General features: G+C 42.9%; 1 protein-coding gene and 1 non-coding gene across 2 annotated transcripts in view; both read right to left on the bottom strand.

The window, feature by feature from the left end:
- LOC145401055 (guanine nucleotide exchange factor DBS-like) overlaps positions 1–18,715 on the bottom strand; it is a 1,269,176-nt gene that overhangs the window by 1,215,838 nt on the left and 34,623 nt on the right. The window lies entirely within an intron of this gene.
- LOC145401133 (5S ribosomal RNA) lies at positions 2,434–2,552 on the bottom strand. Its single transcript, XR_013897545.1, has one exon. It is a non-coding gene; the product is annotated as a 5S ribosomal RNA (ribosomal RNA).

An 18,715-nucleotide genomic window follows, 5' to 3' on the forward strand; every position in this document is an offset into this window, starting at 1 on the left:
CTACAGTCCTGCCTTCTTCCATTTCCACGGTATCTACATTTATGTTGTTCTTCACTGCTATCATCACTCCTCCTCCTGTTTTTTCTTTTCTTTCCTCCCGTTTTTTCTTTTCTGTCTCTTCTGCACAGTTTGTATTTGCCATCTCCCAAATGAACATCAATATCTTCTCTTAATTTGGTCTCTACAAAGCACATGACATCAGGTTCATGTTCCCTCAAGAAATCGTTAATTTCAAGCCTTGCCAATATTAAACCATCAACATTAGTATATATCACCTTCAAATTATTTTTGATGTTTTTTATACCCTCCTCTCTCCTACTCTCTGTCGGTACCACTTCCTCAATTTCTGATCTTTCATAGCCATCCCCCCAAGTTTCCTTCACTTCTATTTCCTCACATACCACTTCCTTACTTTCACATCCATCACTCTCCAAAAAAAAGTATTACATTCTTCCTCTGTCCTCTTATCATTTTTTTCCTTTACCTGTTCCTTCAATGATTTTAAAACTTTTCTTTCTTCTTCTTCATTCAAATCTTTTCTTATTACAGTAAGCCCCCGCGTTTGGCGATCCAATTAGTCTGGCGAAACTACCGCCAAATTCGAATTTCGCCAAACGCAAGTTCTTTTTACCATATAAATTGCCTATAAAGTGCCTCAATCAGTCTTTGGTCATTGCCAAAGTCCCCCTTTTGACCCCTAAAACACCATTTTTTGAGCTGAAATAAAATCTTTTGCCTTCACATATTAATACACATGTAGAAAACAGACCAATAAACAATAAATAAAGCTAATAAGACATGATATAAAGGTTGTAACTAACCGTAAATAGAGTGAAGATAGGCTTGCTTGGCTGGGGACGTCGGAGTGGCAGTGGGGGCAGCTTAATTGCTACCACCACTTTCCTCATCACTCTCCCCCTCCTCCCCCATAACCCCCTTAGCAACCATTTGTCTTGCTTGATCATCCACTTCATCGAAGCCAGAAAAGTCAGCATCCAGCTTAAAGAGGGCAGCGAAGCTTGGCTGGGGAAGTTGGGGAGGTTGGGGTGGCTGGGGAGGTTGGGATGGCTGGGGAGGTTGCGACTGTTCTTGTGGCTGTTCTTGTGGCTGCTTTTGGGGCTGTTCTTGTGGCACATCGAGTGGGGGGGGTTATCAATGATTTCAGTTATCATCGTCTACGGGAATGGTGGCAATGACGTCTTGGATATTGCGTTGTCTGTCCAGATTCTCTAAGAAAAACTTTGTTATTTTTGCCTGCTTTGACATTTTCAATTTTTCTTGATATTGTTCAACGTGCGGCCGCCAGGGGACGGCCAAGTTTGAATTCAAATCGCCAAGCGCGCATTCGGTGGTCCGTGGCCACCCTACCGCCAAAAGTGAGTTTCACCAAGTTGAAATTCGCCAAACGAGGGGGCTTACTTAATATTTTCCATCTCTGCCTCTTTGCTTAGTTTCCAGGTCACTTTAAGTATATCATTTACTACACTTTCTGATGACAACTTGACTCTCATTGGTCTTGTTTCCCCTTTCTTATAAGGCCCTATCCTCCTTACTTCCTCCATTTTTTTTACCCACTTGTCTCCTTCGGGATCAATCTTGCCTAATATTCTTCTCGCAAGGTTTGTGTCTCTCGCGAGTCTCACGGATCAAATCTTTTCTTCCTCATCCCTGTTTCCAAGTATTACCACACATCTGTTCCTTTCTACAGTTTCTCTCAATATTTTCTCTTTTTTCTTCAGTATAGTCCCTACATTTTCTTCCATTTTTTTCTAGTTCATTTCCCTTTCTTCCTGGATGATTTCTCCTTGGCTGACCACTTCTTTCTGTTCTTCTTCTACGTGTGCCCACTTTGCCTTATGCTCTTCTAATACGCTACTCGCCTTCTCCGTGTTATTAGTACTCTCTTCTAGTTTTCTCCTCAATTTGATATTTTCACGCTTCAAATTCCTGATCTCCTCATTCGCCGTCTCATTGGACTGGATCAGCCTCTGTATAGTAATCTCCGTATTTTCAGACACGTCCTTTAACACTAGATTCTCCACTTTCTTTTCAAGTTCACTAATCCTCATAATCAATGTTTCAACCAGATCCATAACATAAGTATTTCTATCAAATCCTGGAAATTCGAGTCCCTCAATGTTTACATTATTGGCCATGTTTGAGATTGGTTACTGTACTAAAAACAGCTGTTACCGAAAATACTACAAACATTCATGTATACTCTTGCCAACAAATCTTTACATTTTTGGTAGCCTATATTAACTTACAGTATTTTAAACTTAAAACAAGACCACAGGAGACAGGACAAACATTTCATTCATTCATTCATTGCCAGACGCCATGTATCCCAAACGGGGTGGCCAAGGGCTTAGAGTTAATTGTTTTACAGGGAGGGGCACTAATCCTCCACCAACCCCACTTGACACGTAGGGATGCCAACAGCATCTGGTGTTCCCCAGCGGTCACCCATCCAAGTACTAACCAGACCCAACATTGCTTAACTTCGCTGATCGGACGGGAAGCGGTGTACTCAACGTGGTATGGCCGTTGGCATAATTCCTGAAAACTACTTAAGGTTTGCAGGCAGCAGTGGCTGGGAGCAGTCAAGAGACGTCCGTTCGCTCTGGCTGTTCGCTCGTGTGTGTGTGTGTGTGTGTGTGTTCTTACATAACTGTATCTTTACAGGAATGAGTCCAGCTTGTACTGTCCTGTGTTTTGAACCATGTTTATCATAAATCTCTTTAAATTTATTATTTGTTTTAGCCTAAATATTTCATTCAGTAGTGCATTCCACTGATCAACTGCCCCATTTGGGAAACTAAATTTTCTTACGTCTTTATTGCCTTTCTTTTTAAGTAGTTTTTTTGCAGTGTCCTCTTGCTGATGCTTCCCCATAAGTTATATATTCATTTATGTCTCTTTTCTCTTTCCTGTAATGAATTTATATAACATCATCATGTCTCCTCTTTTCCTTCTCTCCTGCAATGTTGGCAGATTTAATTTTTGGAGTCTTTCTTCATAGCTTAGTCCCTTAATCTTGGTGCCCATCTTGTAGTGGCCTTTGTACCTTTTCAATCTTACCTATGTGTTTTTTGAGAAGCAGATTCCAAAATACTGATGCACTTTCCAGAGTTGGTCTGATGAATGATGTTATTATCTTTCTCAGCATGTCTTCATTTATATGTGAATGCTATCCAATATTAACAAACAGTGTGTACATGTTCCTTACTTTTTCATTTATGTGGTCAGCCAGTGATAGTCTGTTACTGATCATCACTCCTAAATCCTTTTCCCTTTTTGATGTGTGTACAGTTGAACTTCCTAACTTATAGTCCCAGTCTGGTCTTTTCTCTATCTATCTATCTATCTATCTATATACCTTGGCTGCTTCCCCCAAGGAAAGGGAGGTAGCCGAGACAGGACGACTCACTCTCCATTTACTCATCCATTCAAACACATTCATACGCATCTTAGCCCCAAAGGGGAGAACGGACAGATCCTCACCGCACCACACCGCACAAGGGTCAACTGCGCAATGCAATCAGTGACATCCGCAGCAGGGCCCGACAGCAGAACTGGTTTACCCCTGCCACATCATAACAGACCCATCCCCTTACCCGCACCTGACCTGACTAGCTGATCAGACCAAATGCGGAAGAATATCCCCTCAGGGCTGCGTCATCACTTATTCATTCACAATTTCTCTCCATTTATTTCTGTCACGCACAGCCACTCTTCCTTGCTCAACAGACATCCCTCTCGCATCCAGCGCTCTCTTCACACTGTCCATCCATCCTATTCGTGGTCTTCCTCTCAGCCTTACACCTCTCACATCAGATCTAGTTATCTTTTTCACCAATCGCTCATTATCCATTCTCTCCATATGCCCAAACCATTGCAACACCCTCTGCTCAACTCTACCAGCAATCTCCCGAACAACTCCAGTTCTCCTTAGCACTTCATCATTTCGCACCCGATCCATACGCGTCACTCCACACATACTCCTCAGACATCTCATCTCACTTTTACCAAATTTAATTACAAGACATTTGTCACTTGTAGTGTTATAAGTAAGGATGGAACGTTGGGGGATGAAGTGCATGAAAGGGTACAGCAGGGAAGGAAGGTTGTTGGTTCATTGAAAGCAGTGAGAAATAGGGAGGTGAGTATGGAAGTTAAGAAGTCGCTGCATGATAGTATTGTGATCCCTACTCTGACGTATGGAAGCGAGGCGTGGACCTTGCAAGAAGGGAACAAGTCAAGAGTGAGGGCAGTGGAAATTGGTTACTTGAGAGGAGCATGTGGAGTGACATGGAGGGACAGGTTGTCGAATGAAGAAGTGAAGGAACGTTGTGAGGTGGACATGGATGTGGTTGAGAAGGTTAGGAGAAATACTTGGAGGTGGTTTGGACATGTGGAGAGCATGGAGAATGAAAGATTAAGAGGGTGTATGTAGGTGAGGTGGAGGAAGGGAGAGGGAGGGGTAGACCGAGGATGAGGTGGAGGGATGGAGTTGAGAGGTATATGAGGGAGGAGTGAGTGAGTTGGGGGGAGGGTAGTCAAATGGTGGGTGGCAGAGTGACTTGGATGCTTTTTGTCTGCGGCCACCCTTTGTGGGATTAGGGCATCGGGCTATAGATAGATAGACATTTGTCCACATTGAATTCCATTTGCCATCTATTGCTCCAGTCATGAAGCTTATTTCATTCCTCTTGTAGCTCTATGCAAGAGTCTGTGTTTGTAATTTCCCTTTGTATTTTAGCATCACCAAGAACACAATTAGGTAGCTTCCATTTCCAATGTTGCTGTCTGTGTCATTTATATATACTAAAAGCATAACTGGTGTCAGCACCGAGCCCTGTGGAACTCCACTTGTCACTTCTCTCCATGATGAGTAATTTCCCCTTAGCACTGTTCTCATTTCCCTTTACTGAGAAAATCTTGCATCCAATCATACTGATCACCTTGGATACCTCCTTGATCGTACAGTCTCCATAAAAGTCTTTTGTGTGGTACTCTGTCAAATGCCTTCTTCTATCTATCTATCTATCTATTGCCAGACGCCACAATCCCGTAAGGGGTGGCCATTTGACTTTGAGTTATTTGTTTTATGGGGAGGGGCACTAATCCTCCACCAACCCACTTGTTGACATGTAGGGAGCACGTATGGTTTGGTTATATGGTTACCACCCAGCGTAGTAAATGGTTTTTTGGCTTACAGGAAACCATTTGGCTTGTCACTCAATGTAAAGCCACCTGTAAAGGAAAGAAAAGCAATAAGAAGTGACAGAAAAGATGGGAAAAATATGAAGAGAGGAGGGCAGACACAGAAATAGAATGATAAAGGCTAAGGAAGAAGTAGGCAGCTCTACATCAAGTGAGTGGATCCAAATATATGCTGTCTACCCAGCCATCTCTTTTCTGTATTATTTCTGCAACTCTATCATAGTAACTTGATAGGTTAGTAACATATGATTTTCCCTTTCTATAACCAAATTGTCTTTGTTATCATTTTGTGTTTTTCCAGGTGATTTACCCAAATTCTTCGTATCTGTTTTTCTAACATCTTGCTTACGACGTTGGTCAGTGATACAGGTGTTCCTCCCCTAACGCAGTTTGCTGGAGTGCAATATTGCTCTAGTGCAGCACGATTTTGCGGAAGGAAATAAACATTCTAACATGGGCACTGTTAGCGTAGAGCAGTAATTTGAACCGGACGGGCTGTGACGCTGGTCTATGGCAAGAGGATACCCAGCGACAGCAGGATGAAGAAGCTATGGAGGACCTAGAAAGTGATGTTTGGAGTGTTGCAAGTGAAAAAGACTTTGATAGATGTTAGTGTGTGTTAACCCCCTCTGGCAACGTGTGTCTGCTCTTCTCCTCACATAAGGTACAGTACAATAAGTAAAAAAGTCCTATACTGACCTAATGTACTTTTTATAACCATATTAATGTTTTTAGGAGGTTAAATAGGGGGTATAAAAAAAATTTTGCACCACAAAGGGGTAAAAAGTGGACTTTGGCAGGGGTGTGGAAGGAAATCTAACATGATATTTGCCTAACACTAAGTTGGTGCAGGAGCAAACGCCCACTTCACTACCAACCTGTACTGGTTGGCAGTTAAGTGGATTTTGTCCATTTCCTTTCTTGAAAAGGGGCTCAATGTATGCTTTCTTACAAATATCAGTTAGGTTTCCTTGCCTTACGGATTCTCTGAATATTAAATGTAATGGACTGCTTAGCTCTGTTGCACATTCCAGTAATATCCAACACAAAATCTCGTCAGGGCCATTGGCTTTTCCCGTCTAATTTCCTCATCTCTTCCTGAACCTCTTGTTTCGTTATACGTATATTTATTAGTATGCGTGGGCATGCTTGTTCATTTTCATCTCTTGCAAATCTACTTTCTTTAGTGAAAACTGACCAGAAATTTTTGTTTAGTACTCCACAAACATCTTCTTCATTGATACAGATTTTCCCCTAATCCACGATGGATTGTATTTTATCATTAACTTTTACTTTGCTTCATATGTAGCTGTAAAACAACTTCGGCTGATCAGTACTTTTATTTACAAGGGCTTCCTCAAACTGCCTTTCAGTTTCTCTCCTTATCCTTGTATAATCATTTCTTGTCTGCTTGTAGTTGTTATATGCTCTCTCACATTTATGTCGTCTGCATCTGATCCACAGCAAATCTCTTTTTTTACTGTCAGTACTGTGGGCTTGCACAGTGCGCATCATCACAGTGCGCGATTCGCATTATGCGCGAGTGACCAAAAATCATTACCAAAAACCTTGAATGCGCGAGTTTACCGCAGAGAATGCGACGCAGAGGCAAGGAGTGGCTCAAAAATCTATTTTCTATTAGTGCGCGACCACCCCTCACACAGCGCGTCACGTGTCGTCATGTTGATGCACAGAAATTCCCGAGCATTCTACTGCGCAGCTTGGGGTACAAGGCAGTGGGCGCGCCATAACAGTCCGGGCTCGTGCACAGTGCGGATCAGCTCTCTACAGCTAACCTGTCGTGTACAACGTGTGGTGTTTTTTTTTGCAGCTCCATCCTTGCCTGTACTTCACCGCACCATGGCTCCAACCCCAAGAGTTAAGAAACTTCTGATGCATGCCACTAAGTTAGAGATTATCAAGATGAAGGAGGAGGGTCAAGGAAACATCACCATCGGGTGAGCCCTGGGACTGGCTGAATCTACAGTGAGAACTGTGTGGAAGAACTGTGAAGCCATAAGGGCTGTAGTGAAGACGTACGGTGCCTCTGACCTAGACAGCCATTTGCGGGTGAGAAATCATGCTATGATACTAATGGAGTGCTATCTTGCCACCTTCATAATGAGGAAGGAGAAGGAAGGTGTTCCACTGAATGGAAGATTAATTCGGAACCAAGCCCAGCTCTTTTACAAGGCAGCATCTCGCAGGTTAAAAGTGGACAAACCTTTCAAGGCATCGGTTGGATGGCTGAACCGTTTTCTCAAGCGCAAGGAACTCCATTACGTGAAAGTGTCTGGTGAACAAGCCTCTGCCGACGAGCTGGCCGCGAGAGACTATCCTGCAATATTTAGAGTGCTTCTTGAAGAGGAACAGTACACCATGGACCAGATCTACAACATCGATGAAACTTCCTTATATTACAAGGCCATGCCCAAATCAACTTACATCGCTCAAAGACAGAAACAAGCCCCTGGTCGCAAGCTCCAGAAGTGTAAGATGACAGTAATGTTCACTGTAAACCTGTCTGGGAGCCACAAGATGAGGCCAGTTGTTGTACACACAGCTTCACACTCAAGGTGCTATAAAAACTTCACGAACATGGATGCAAGTGGCGTGTACTGGTACAAGTCCGCAAATGGTTGGATGGCCGGGAACATTATGGCAGACTGGTTAACGAGGTGCTGTGTCCCTGATGCCAAGACCAAGTGTCGGGAACTGGGCATTCCATTTAAGATGCTCCTTGTGCTTGATAATGCACCAAGTCACCCTCCATACCTAAAAGATCTGCATAAGGATTGTCGTGTTGTATTTCTGCCGCCCCGCACGACGTCACTAGTGCAGACACTGGATCAAGAACTGATCCCCACTGTGAAGCACTTCTGCCATAAGCAAGTGTACGACTACCTACACAGGAAGACTGACACACAAGAGGAGCTTCATGCCCTACAAGAAGATCACAACGAAGACCTTGATGAGGCATCTGGTCCTGTTCCATCTCCGCCAGCAGCTGTATCCCAACCTGCCACAGATGCCATGACTGTTGAGGCATTTTGGCGTAATTTTATGGTGAAGTACGCAGTTGAATTTCTCCTACAAGCCTGGCACCAGATTACACCTGCAACAGTGAACCATGCGTGGCGAATGCTCGTGCCTCACTCATGCACGACCCAGGAGATGGCCATTCAACCACTGGCTGAGCCTGAGGCAGCAACACTGACAGCAGCACAAGCTGTACCAGGTTTCAAGGACGTTACATTGGCGGACATACAAGAAGTGCACACTGCTACTGAGGAACAGCCTCCCGAGGAAGTGTTGCAACGGATAGACGAGGCTGACGCAGAGCCCGACGCCAGGCCGAGTCAAGTTGAGCAGCCTAGCGTGATGGAAGGCAGGACTGAGCTGTGTATGTCAAACATAAGCAAGATCCTTGCTGCCGTGGATAAGCTCAAGGAAGAGGTGAAGGAACAGGAAGTGAGCAACCTAAGAACGAAGGAACTTCTGGTTGGTATCGACAAACTCTTCCATTTCTACACAGACAGGCACAGGGAAGAAATAAACAGGAGCAGACAGACGCTCATAACAAATTACACACAGCGGGCTCAAGTTGGTGAAATTGCGGAACCAGCGACATCGTCTGCTCCTGTTCCTGTTGAGGATGAAGAGGATGCAATGTCAGAAGTGTCAGCATTGGACTTCGAAGGGTTTATGGCCGAAGTGAGTGACTTTGATGCTCCTGGGGAAGGTGCTCAAGAGGAGTCTGTGGAGGGAAGTGTTGGTGCAGTGGGAGGTGCGGTGGGGGGTGCAGCGCTGTAAGTGTTGCTGCGCCTCAGAACCTCTGTTATTTAAGGTCATCAGGCCTGTTGTCCACTGTTGTTAAGGTGACTACCCAAATTTTTGTTATTGTAGCTATATCTGTAGTACAATGTCTGAAAAATATGACCTTTATTATGTCTCTAAGGGCCAAAAAATGTCCAGGTATGAGGGGGTACTGCCCATATGTAATTATTCCCATAACATTATGTATTCCCAGTACGCGAGTTCCCAGTGCACGAGGTCGTGGACCGCCCAATCTCTCGTGCACTGTGTGAGCCTACTGTATTAAACCAGTTCTTTATCCATATTTCCGTGTCTTTGTGCAATGGGACATAAATATGGACTCCAGTTTCATAAAATTCACAGAATTTTTTATAAGTAATATTTATATCTTGTCCTCTATTTCCTTTTCCCAATCTATATCCTTAAAGTACTTCTTTAGGTCATGATAGTTGCCCTTTTTATAGTTTAGCCTCTTTCTGTAATTTCCAATACCTCTAACTATATCATATGCTATCCCAATATTGTAATCAAGTACTGCATTTTTCTTTTTTTTTATGCAAGGAAGAAGGAACCAAAGGCCACAAGCCTGCAATAACAGTTCCCTCCAAGAGAAAAACAAAATACAATAGAGAGCCAAATTCAAGTTCCGATCATTTCGAGATACCTGGACACACTGCGTTTGAAAGACTGGCGATCATAGGCAGCAGGAAATACAGACAGAGGGAGACAGTTCCAGAGTTGACCTGTTGCATAAATGAAGGACTGGGAGTAACAGTTAACTCTTGCATTAAAGAGTTGGACAGAAAAGGGATGAGAGTTTGCTGCTAGACGGGTGCTACGTGCCCGTCGTAGGGGTGGAGGAATGCATGCAGACAGTTCAGAGAAGCAGTGACCATTAAAGTAGCGATAGAAAAGAGATAAAGATACAACAGTGTGGCGAAAAGACAAGGTTGAAGGGAGTCAGTAAGAGGAGGAGAGTTACTCAGACGAAAAGCCTTTGACTCCACTCTATTGATAAGAGCTGCATGTGGGGAGCCTCCCCACACATAAGAGTTGTACTCCACACAAGGTCAATTTGGTTGAAAGGGGGGTTACAAATTTCACTATTTCATTTTCTTGCCTAGAAAATATAAGATCTAATAATGAGGGGTCTTCTGGTCCTCTTTTTCTGGCGTTCTCCTTTACATGTTGCGTTAGAAAAAATTCCTGTATATGACTGAAGAGCTTTTAATCCCAACAACTTTCATGGCTTTTTACATCTAGAGTATTCCAGTTTATACTTGTGTTAAAATCTCCTGTTAGTATAATTCTTTCAGATTTTTCTTCCATTCTGTATAGTAGGGTTCTTAAACTCTGAATTGTCCTTTCTGCCTGGTCTTCATATTCACCTCTATCCCATGTGTTTGTCTTGGGTGGCATATACAGATTTGCCACAATTAATATCCCTTCTGATGTACTAATATCTACTGCAACTAATTCTACTTGTGAGGGTATGTCTACTTCTCTCTCTTTTACTTGGAGTCTTTTTCTCTGTTAGTATTATAACTCCCCTCCTTTTTTTAAATTTCTGTCTCTTCGCCAAATATTGTACTCATGCAAATTTAAAGAGTCGTTTGATATACTTGGGGTTTATTTTCTTTATGACAGACAAATAATATGAGGCTCATTTTCTGTGATATACTCTTTTATCTCTGATAATTTGGATACCAGTCCATCTATATTTGAGGACATCAACTTCACCATACTGTTCACATATCTGACATTGGCTGACACTACTATCTTGTTTTTATTGTCTCTCCTGCATATGTGCCATATTTTTATTTGTAACCCTAATACTTTGTAAAAAAATTTACTTCTCTCCTCATCTGATCTTGCATCATTCTTTCTTTTTGCTTCTACCCTCTTTTCCTTTAGTAATCCCCATTCCTCTTGGGTTAGGTGCCTTTATATCCACACTTCTTTGTACGTGTGTGTGTGTATTTACCTATTTGTATTTACCTATTTGTAGTATACAGGAATTGAGCAATGCTCGTGTTGTCCTGTCTCCATATCCACATTTATCAAGTCTACCTTTACACACATAAATGCTTTTCTCAAGAACTGATCCCCACTGTGAAGTCGTTCCAAATATTTAAGTATTTACCTAATATACCTAATTGTGATATACACGGAATGTACTATACTCGTGGGTTTCCGTCGCTGTTTCTCAATAAGTCGAATTTAGCTTTAAACTCGTTTAAGTTTTTAGACTGGACGATCTCTTTGTCCAGCCTATTCCATAAGTCTATACTTCTGTAAGGAATGCTATATTTCTTGATATCCTTCAAGCAGCCTGACTTTTTCAATTCCATTCCGTGTCCTCTTGTTGCTCTCTTATCCCATACAAACAGATCTTCTTTGTCAATTTTATCTACTCCCACCATGGTCCTGAACACCGCAATCATGTCTCCCCTCTTTCTCCTTTCCTCTAATGAAGGCAATTCCAGTTTTTCCAGCCTCTCTCTGTAAGACAGGTCTGTCAGACTGGGGACCATCTTGGTTGCTGTTCTTTGTATTCTCTCTATCTATCTATCTATCTATTACCAGACGCCTCAATCCCGTTTGGGGTGGCCACAAACAAATCGCCTCCAAGTCGCCCTGTCCCCCGCCATTTCACTGCCCTGCTCCCAACTCACACCCCCCTCTCTCATATACCTCTCCACCCCATCCCTCCATCTCATCCTCGGCCTCCCCCTCCCTCTTCCCCCTTCCACCTCACTCACATACACTCTCTTCGTCAGTCTTTCACCCTCCATCCTCTCCACATGGCCAAACCACCTCAGTGTGTTCCTCATAAGGCTTCCTATCACATCCACATCAATACCACAACGCTCTTTTATATCCTCATTCGTCAGCCTGTCTCTCCATGTGACTCCACAGGCTCCTCTTAAATAACTCATTTCCACTGCTCTCACTCTTGACTTGTGTCCTTCCAACAACGTCCAAGCTTCACTTCCGTACGTTAGAGTTGGTATCACAATACTGTCATGTAGTAACTTTTTCACTTCCATGCTCACTTCCCTGTTTCTTATCACTGCTTTCAAAGAACCAGCAACCTTTCTTCCTTGCTGTACCCTTTCAAGCACTTCACCCTCCAAACCTCCATCCTTACTCATCACACTACCCAAGTTTGTACTTAAACGTACTCACATTTTCCAATTCCTCACCATCCAACCTCACTGTACATTCATTAACTTCACCTCTCTCACAGACCATCACTTTACTCTTCCCTACATTCACCTTTAGATTCCGTTTCTTACACATTCTCTCAAACTCATCCACCAACCCTTGCAGCTCCCCTTCGTCTTCACTCAACAACACAGTATCATCTGCAAACAACAGTACAGGGAGTTTCCAAACACTATCCTCTCTCACCAGGGCCACTCCAACATCCACTACCCTACCTTGTACCTCTTTTATTACCCCATCCATGTACAAATTGAACAACCATGGAGACATGACACATCCCTGTTTCAAACCAACTTTCAAAGAGAAAAATTCACTTAGTTCACCATCCACACGCACTGCAGCCTTCGCACCATCGTACATACTCTTCACAGCATTCAACAACTTCCCATCTACTCCATATATTCATAACACTTTCCACAATCCTTGTCTATCCACCCTGTCATATGCTTTCTCCAAATCCATGAAAGCCGCATACAACTTCTTTCCCTTCTCTAGAAACTTTTCCACTAAAGATCTAAGAATGAATATCTGATCTACACAACCTCTTCCCTTCCTAAAGCCTCCCTGTTCTTCTCCAACTAATTTCTCTGTTCTTTCTCTAACTCTGTCTATAAGTATCCTACCATACACTTTTCCTATTATACTAAGAAGACAAATGCCCCTATGGTTACCACACACTTCTTTTTCCCCTTTTCCTTTGTACAAGGGAATAATTATACCTGACTTCCAATCCTCCGGGACTCTACCTTCCTCCCAGGCCAATCTGCACATCTTCCACATCCATTCTACTACTATCTCTCCCCCATGCTTCAGCATTTCACCACACACTCCATCAATTCCTGGGGCTTTCCCCGATTTAACTTTCTTCATTGCTTCCACAACTTCTATCCTACTGATTTCTTCCTGTCTTCTCACCTCCCTCCTTCTCCCAGCCATTCCCCAGCCACTTATACTCGCATTACTTCCATCCTCTATGTTCAACAATTCCTTAAAGTGTTCTCTCCATCTGCTCACTTTTTCTCCCTTCTCCACTAGTAATCTACCATTTTTATCTTTCACTCCCCTGCTAACTTCACTTCCACCCTGTCTTACTCTTTTCACTTCTCTCCAGAACATTTTCTTACAGTCCCTCCACTTTACACTCAAATTCCTTCCAAATTCCTCATCCACTCTCTTCTTACTCTCTCTTACTAATCTTTTCACCTCTCTCTTTCTTTCCACATATAACTCTCTCTTCCGCCTCTCAACTTCTTCCACGCTCCTATTTCTCATCCATTCATTGTATGCTTTCTTCTTTTGTGCCACAGCCTGTTTCACCTCTTCAGTCCACCACGCTGTTCCTTGCACCCCCCTCCGTCTTCTCTTCCTTCCACACACCACATCACATGCTGCACATATTTCTTCTGTAAATATCTTACACACACCTTCCACGTCTCCCATCTGCTCCAATTCATATTTGCCCAATCGTTCCTCCACTTCTCTCTTATACTGTGCCTTTTTCTCATCCTCTTGTAACCTTTCCACTCTCCTTGCAACTACTCCTTCCTCTCGTCTTTCCCTTCTTCTATTCCTCCATCTTACTTGCATTCTAATTCTGGCCACCACCAAGTAGTGGTCAGAAAGTCCACTCCCCCAACCTCTATACACTCTTGCATCCTTTACACATCTTCGCATCCTTTCATCCACACACACATAATCAATCACTACCTTTCTTTCATTCAGTTCACCACCCACCCTTCTCATCACTCGCCATGTATACCTGTGGATCATTTTATCCCTGAAGAGGGTATTGGCTATCACCAACCCCCTCCCAGCACAAATGTCCACTAACGCACTCCCATTCTCATCTATCTCAGCAGGCACACCCCACTCACCAACTATTCCATCCACCTTCACATTCCCAACTTTACCATTCATATCACCAATCAAAAACACTCTCTCATTCCTTCCAAACTTTTCCATGCACACTTCTACATTTGTCCAGAACTCTTCTCTCACTCTTCTAGCACGATCTTGCGTTGGTGCATACACACACACAATCACCCACATTTGTATTCCAACTTTCAACTTTACCCACACAATCCTTGACCCAACTGATCCATGCTGTCTTATGTTCCTCTTCCATCTTTTACTCACAACTATACATACTCCTTCCTTTGCCCTCTCATTTTCACCTACTCCTGCACATATACCCCATCCATACTCCCATTCTCTCACACTTTCTCCTCTCCATTTTGTTTCAGTTATTCCACATACATCCACTTTCGCACCCTCAAGCACCTGGACAATCTCTCTCTCTTTCACCTCATCATTCGCTCCTCTTACATTCCATGTACTCATTACCAAGTCCTTTGTCCGGTCCTGGGTCGTCATCGTTTGGTCAGTTCTTGTCCGAGGCTTCTTGTTTGTTTTTTTAGTTAGTTGTTTTCCGGGGAGGGGCACTAACCTCTCTCAATCTTGTTTATATCTTTCTTTTTGCGTGGGGACCACACTACCGCTGCATATTCTAACCTGGGGCGGATCATGGCCACTATCAATTTTTTCATCATTTCCTCATCCATATAATGAAATGCTACTCTTATGTTAGTCAAGAGTTTATAAGTCACTCCAACTATCTTGTTAATGTGCTTTTCTGGTGACAAACTATCTTGGACCAGCACTCCCAAATCTTTCTCTTCTCTCCTTTTTGTGATTAATTCATTACCCAAAAAATAATTCAGTGATGGTCTCCTGGTACTTTTACCCACTTCCAATATTTTACATTTCTTTACATTAAATTTCATTTCCCACGTCCGGCTCCAATTGTGTATCCTATCCAAATCCTCCTGCAGTATTTTACAATCCTCCTCAACCTCTATCTTCCTCAAGATCTTTACATCATCAGCAAACAGACTTGCATAACTGTTCACTCCATCTACCATATCATTTACGTAAATCAGGAACATTACTGGCGCCAACACTGAGCCTTGAGGGACTCCACTTGTTACTTCCCTCCATCCAGACATCTTTTCCTTTATTACTGTCCTCATTTGTCTGTCTCTCAAAAAGTCTCTCATCCATTCCAGAAGTTTCCCCTTTAGTCCTCCTATATATTCTAGTTTCCACATTAGTCTCTTATGAGGTACCTTGTCAAAGGCCTTCTCTAAGTCTAAGTACACACAATCCACCCAACCATCTCTCTCCTGTACCACATCAATTGCTCTTGAGTAAAAGCTCAACAAGTTAGAAACACATGACCTTCCACTTCTGAATCCAAACTGACATTCAGCCAAAATATTCATCTCTTCCAGATATTTTATCCATCTGTCTTTCAGGATTCTCTCACACAATTTTGCGACCATGGTTAGAGACACTGGTCTATAATTCAGGGGCTCTTCCTTGTTTCCTCCCTTGTAAATTGGTACCACACTTGCCCTCTTCCATTCTTTTCGCACTTTCCCCTCTTCCAGTGAGCATACAATTAAGCTGTGAATTTTATCCGCCAGTTGTTCTCTGCATTCCTTCAGTACCCAATTAGGAATTCCATCAGGTCCTGGGGCTTTCCTTACATCTTGAGTTTCCAGTGTGTGTGTGTGTGTGTGTGTGTGTGTGTGTGTGTGTGTGTGTGTGTGTGTGTGTGTGTGTGTGTGTGTGTGTGTTTTTACCTAATTGTGTCTTTACAGGAAGGAGTCAAGCTCTTACTGTCCCAAGCATTAAACCATTTTTATCATACATATCCTTAAATTTGTGAATAGTTTTGCCACACACTACTTCATTCGGTAGTGCATTCCACTGATCAATTGTGCTATTTGGGAAACTGAATTTCCTTACGTCTTTACTGTCTCTCTTTTTATGTAGTTTTTTGCAGTGTCCTCTTGCTGATGCTTCCCCATAGTTTTTTTTTTTTTTTTTTTTTTTTTTTTTTTTTTAATGCAAGGAAAAAGGAGCCAAAGGCGATGAGCCAGCAATTACTGTTCCTTCCAAGAGAAAAACAAAATACAAGAGAGAGCCAAATTCATGATCAGATCATTTCGAGATGCCTGGACACACTACGTTTGAAATGCTGGAGGTCAAAGCAGGAAATACAGACTGAGGGAGACAGTTCCAGAGCTGACCTGTTGCATTAATGAAGGACTGGGAGACGGTTAACTCTTGCATTAGAGAGTTGGACAGAAAAGGGATGAGAGTTTGCTGCTAGACGGGTGCTACGCGCCTGTCGTAGAGGTGGAGGAATGCATGCAGACAGTTCAGAGGACCAGCGACCATTGAAGTAGTGATAGGAAAGAGATAAAGATGCAACAGTGTGACAAAGAGACAGAGGTTGAAGGGAGTCAGTAAGAGGAGGAAAGTTAATGAGACGAAAAGCCTTTGATTGTGAAGAGCTGTATGTGGGGAGCCTCCCCACACACGAGAGTTGTACTCCACACAGGGGAGGATAAAACCCATGTATAGAGTCAACAATTGTGCAGGAGTAAAGAAGGAATGGAGTCGGCTTAGGACACCTAATCACTTGGAAGAAGATTTTACAAGAGATGCAATATGATCTCTCCAAGATAAGTCCCGAGTAAAGTAAATCCCAAGCATGTTCACGGATGGTGCAGGATTAAGCTGAATATTTTTAACACATTAGTGGGTATACCTGTGGAAGATTCTGTCGGGTTGACAGGTGTAAAAACTGAGTCTTTGATGCATTAAAAACAACCAGATTATTATTACCCCAGTCCGAGATACGAGCCAAGTCAGACATTAGGTGTGCCATAGCCTCATCCCTTGTTTGTTAAAGTAATTGCTGAGATGGACGTTGCAGGAACTGAATGGAAGGGTGAAAGGTGGAGTCATCAGCGTATGAATGGATAGGGTTAGATGTACAGCTTAGAAGGTCATTGATGAATAAAATGAAGAGTTGGTGATGGGACAGAGCCCTGAGGAACACCACTATTGATAGATCTAGGAGAAGAATGATGGCCGTCTACAAGAGCGACTATAGAATGACCAGAAAGGAAGCTAGAGATGAAGGCACAGATAGAAGGATAGAAACTGTGAGAGGGGAGTTTGGAAATTAAAGATATATGCCAGACTTGATCAAAAGCCTTTGAGATGTCAAGTGCAATAGCAAAGCTTCCGCCAATGTCCCAAAAGGAGGATGACAAGGAGTCTGAAAGGCAGGTGAGAAGATCGCCAGTGAAGCATCCCTGACAGAACCCATACTGACGATCAGAAAGAATGTTGTGATAGGAAAGATACTTTAACCCGCGGCGTCCCGTCAACGTTCTTTAACGTCCACACGTTTTGTCACTGCCAATCCCGTCGACGTACATAAAAGCGAATCAATTGCAAGGTCCCTAATTTGCACAATTTTCAATTTTCGAGAATGATTTTTGGATTATACACGTGACACCTTCCTCTACAAGATGCCAGGCTGGGACAATGCCTTACCCAGCATGACCCCCCCCCCCTGCACACCATTGTCTCGGCAATTCACCTGTTATCAGTGACCTGGCCAGTAAAGCCATGTCATGCCACGGTACAAAATTCAGGGCCAGAGTGATTCCCCAATCAATGACAATGTGGAGGACAAACTTTACATAGCATTAGAGGAAGAAACAGTCAGAAATGATGATCAGGTAATGTGGCAAAAAAAGGTCAGGTATGGTGATGAGTTAGTGAGTGAAACAATGCTTATAATGCCTATATTACTGCTTGAAAACCAATATACTCTCGTACTACATATAAATTCGTAAAAAGTAAATAAATAAATACCGTTTATGAGTGGTGTGAAATAGTTATCCTCCCATAGAACTCGTTTTCTTTGGTGCCAGCCTGTTAGAAAACCCAATAAGGTATGGAGGTACTCCTACCTGTATCGAATATTTTAAACCTCAGGTGAGCGATTTCTCTAAGAATTTTCGATGTTTCTCACCAAAAGCGGAGGTTTGAGCCAAAAAAAATTTTTTCCAAAAATGGTCAGGATTGGGGAGAGTCAGTGGTGGAAAAGTGGTCGGGATGGGGCGGGTTAAAATTTTTCTATTAAGAATTGACTTTAAAACTTTTGAGATACAGGATGTTAAAGCAATTGGACAATAGTTAGAGGGTTGGGAATGGTCACCCTTCTTTGGGACTGGCTGAATGAGAGCAAACTTCCAGCAAGAAGGAAAGGTACAAGTTGGTAGACAAAGGTAAAAAAGTTTGCCTAGGCTGGGTGTAAGCACAGAAGCACAGTTCTTCAGAACAACAGGAGCGACTTCATCAGGCCCACATGCCTTATTAGTACTGAGGCCTGTGATGGCAGAAAATACATCAGCTGAAGAAATTTTAATGTCAGCCATGAGGAAGTCAGAGGGGGGAAGTGATAGAGGAACAGAACCAGAATCGTCTAAGGTGGAATTGGTGGAGAAAGTCTGAGCGAAGAGATCTGCTTTATCAGTAGAAGAAATAGCTACAGAGCCATCAGAGCAGAAAAGAGGAG

The sequence above is a fragment of the Coenobita brevimanus genome, chromosome 54, assembly GCF_032717465.1.
Source record: "Coenobita brevimanus isolate Jiangsu-jjx chromosome 54, ASM3271746v2, whole genome shotgun sequence".
NCBI lineage: Eukaryota > Metazoa > Arthropoda > Malacostraca > Decapoda > Coenobitidae > Coenobita > Coenobita brevimanus.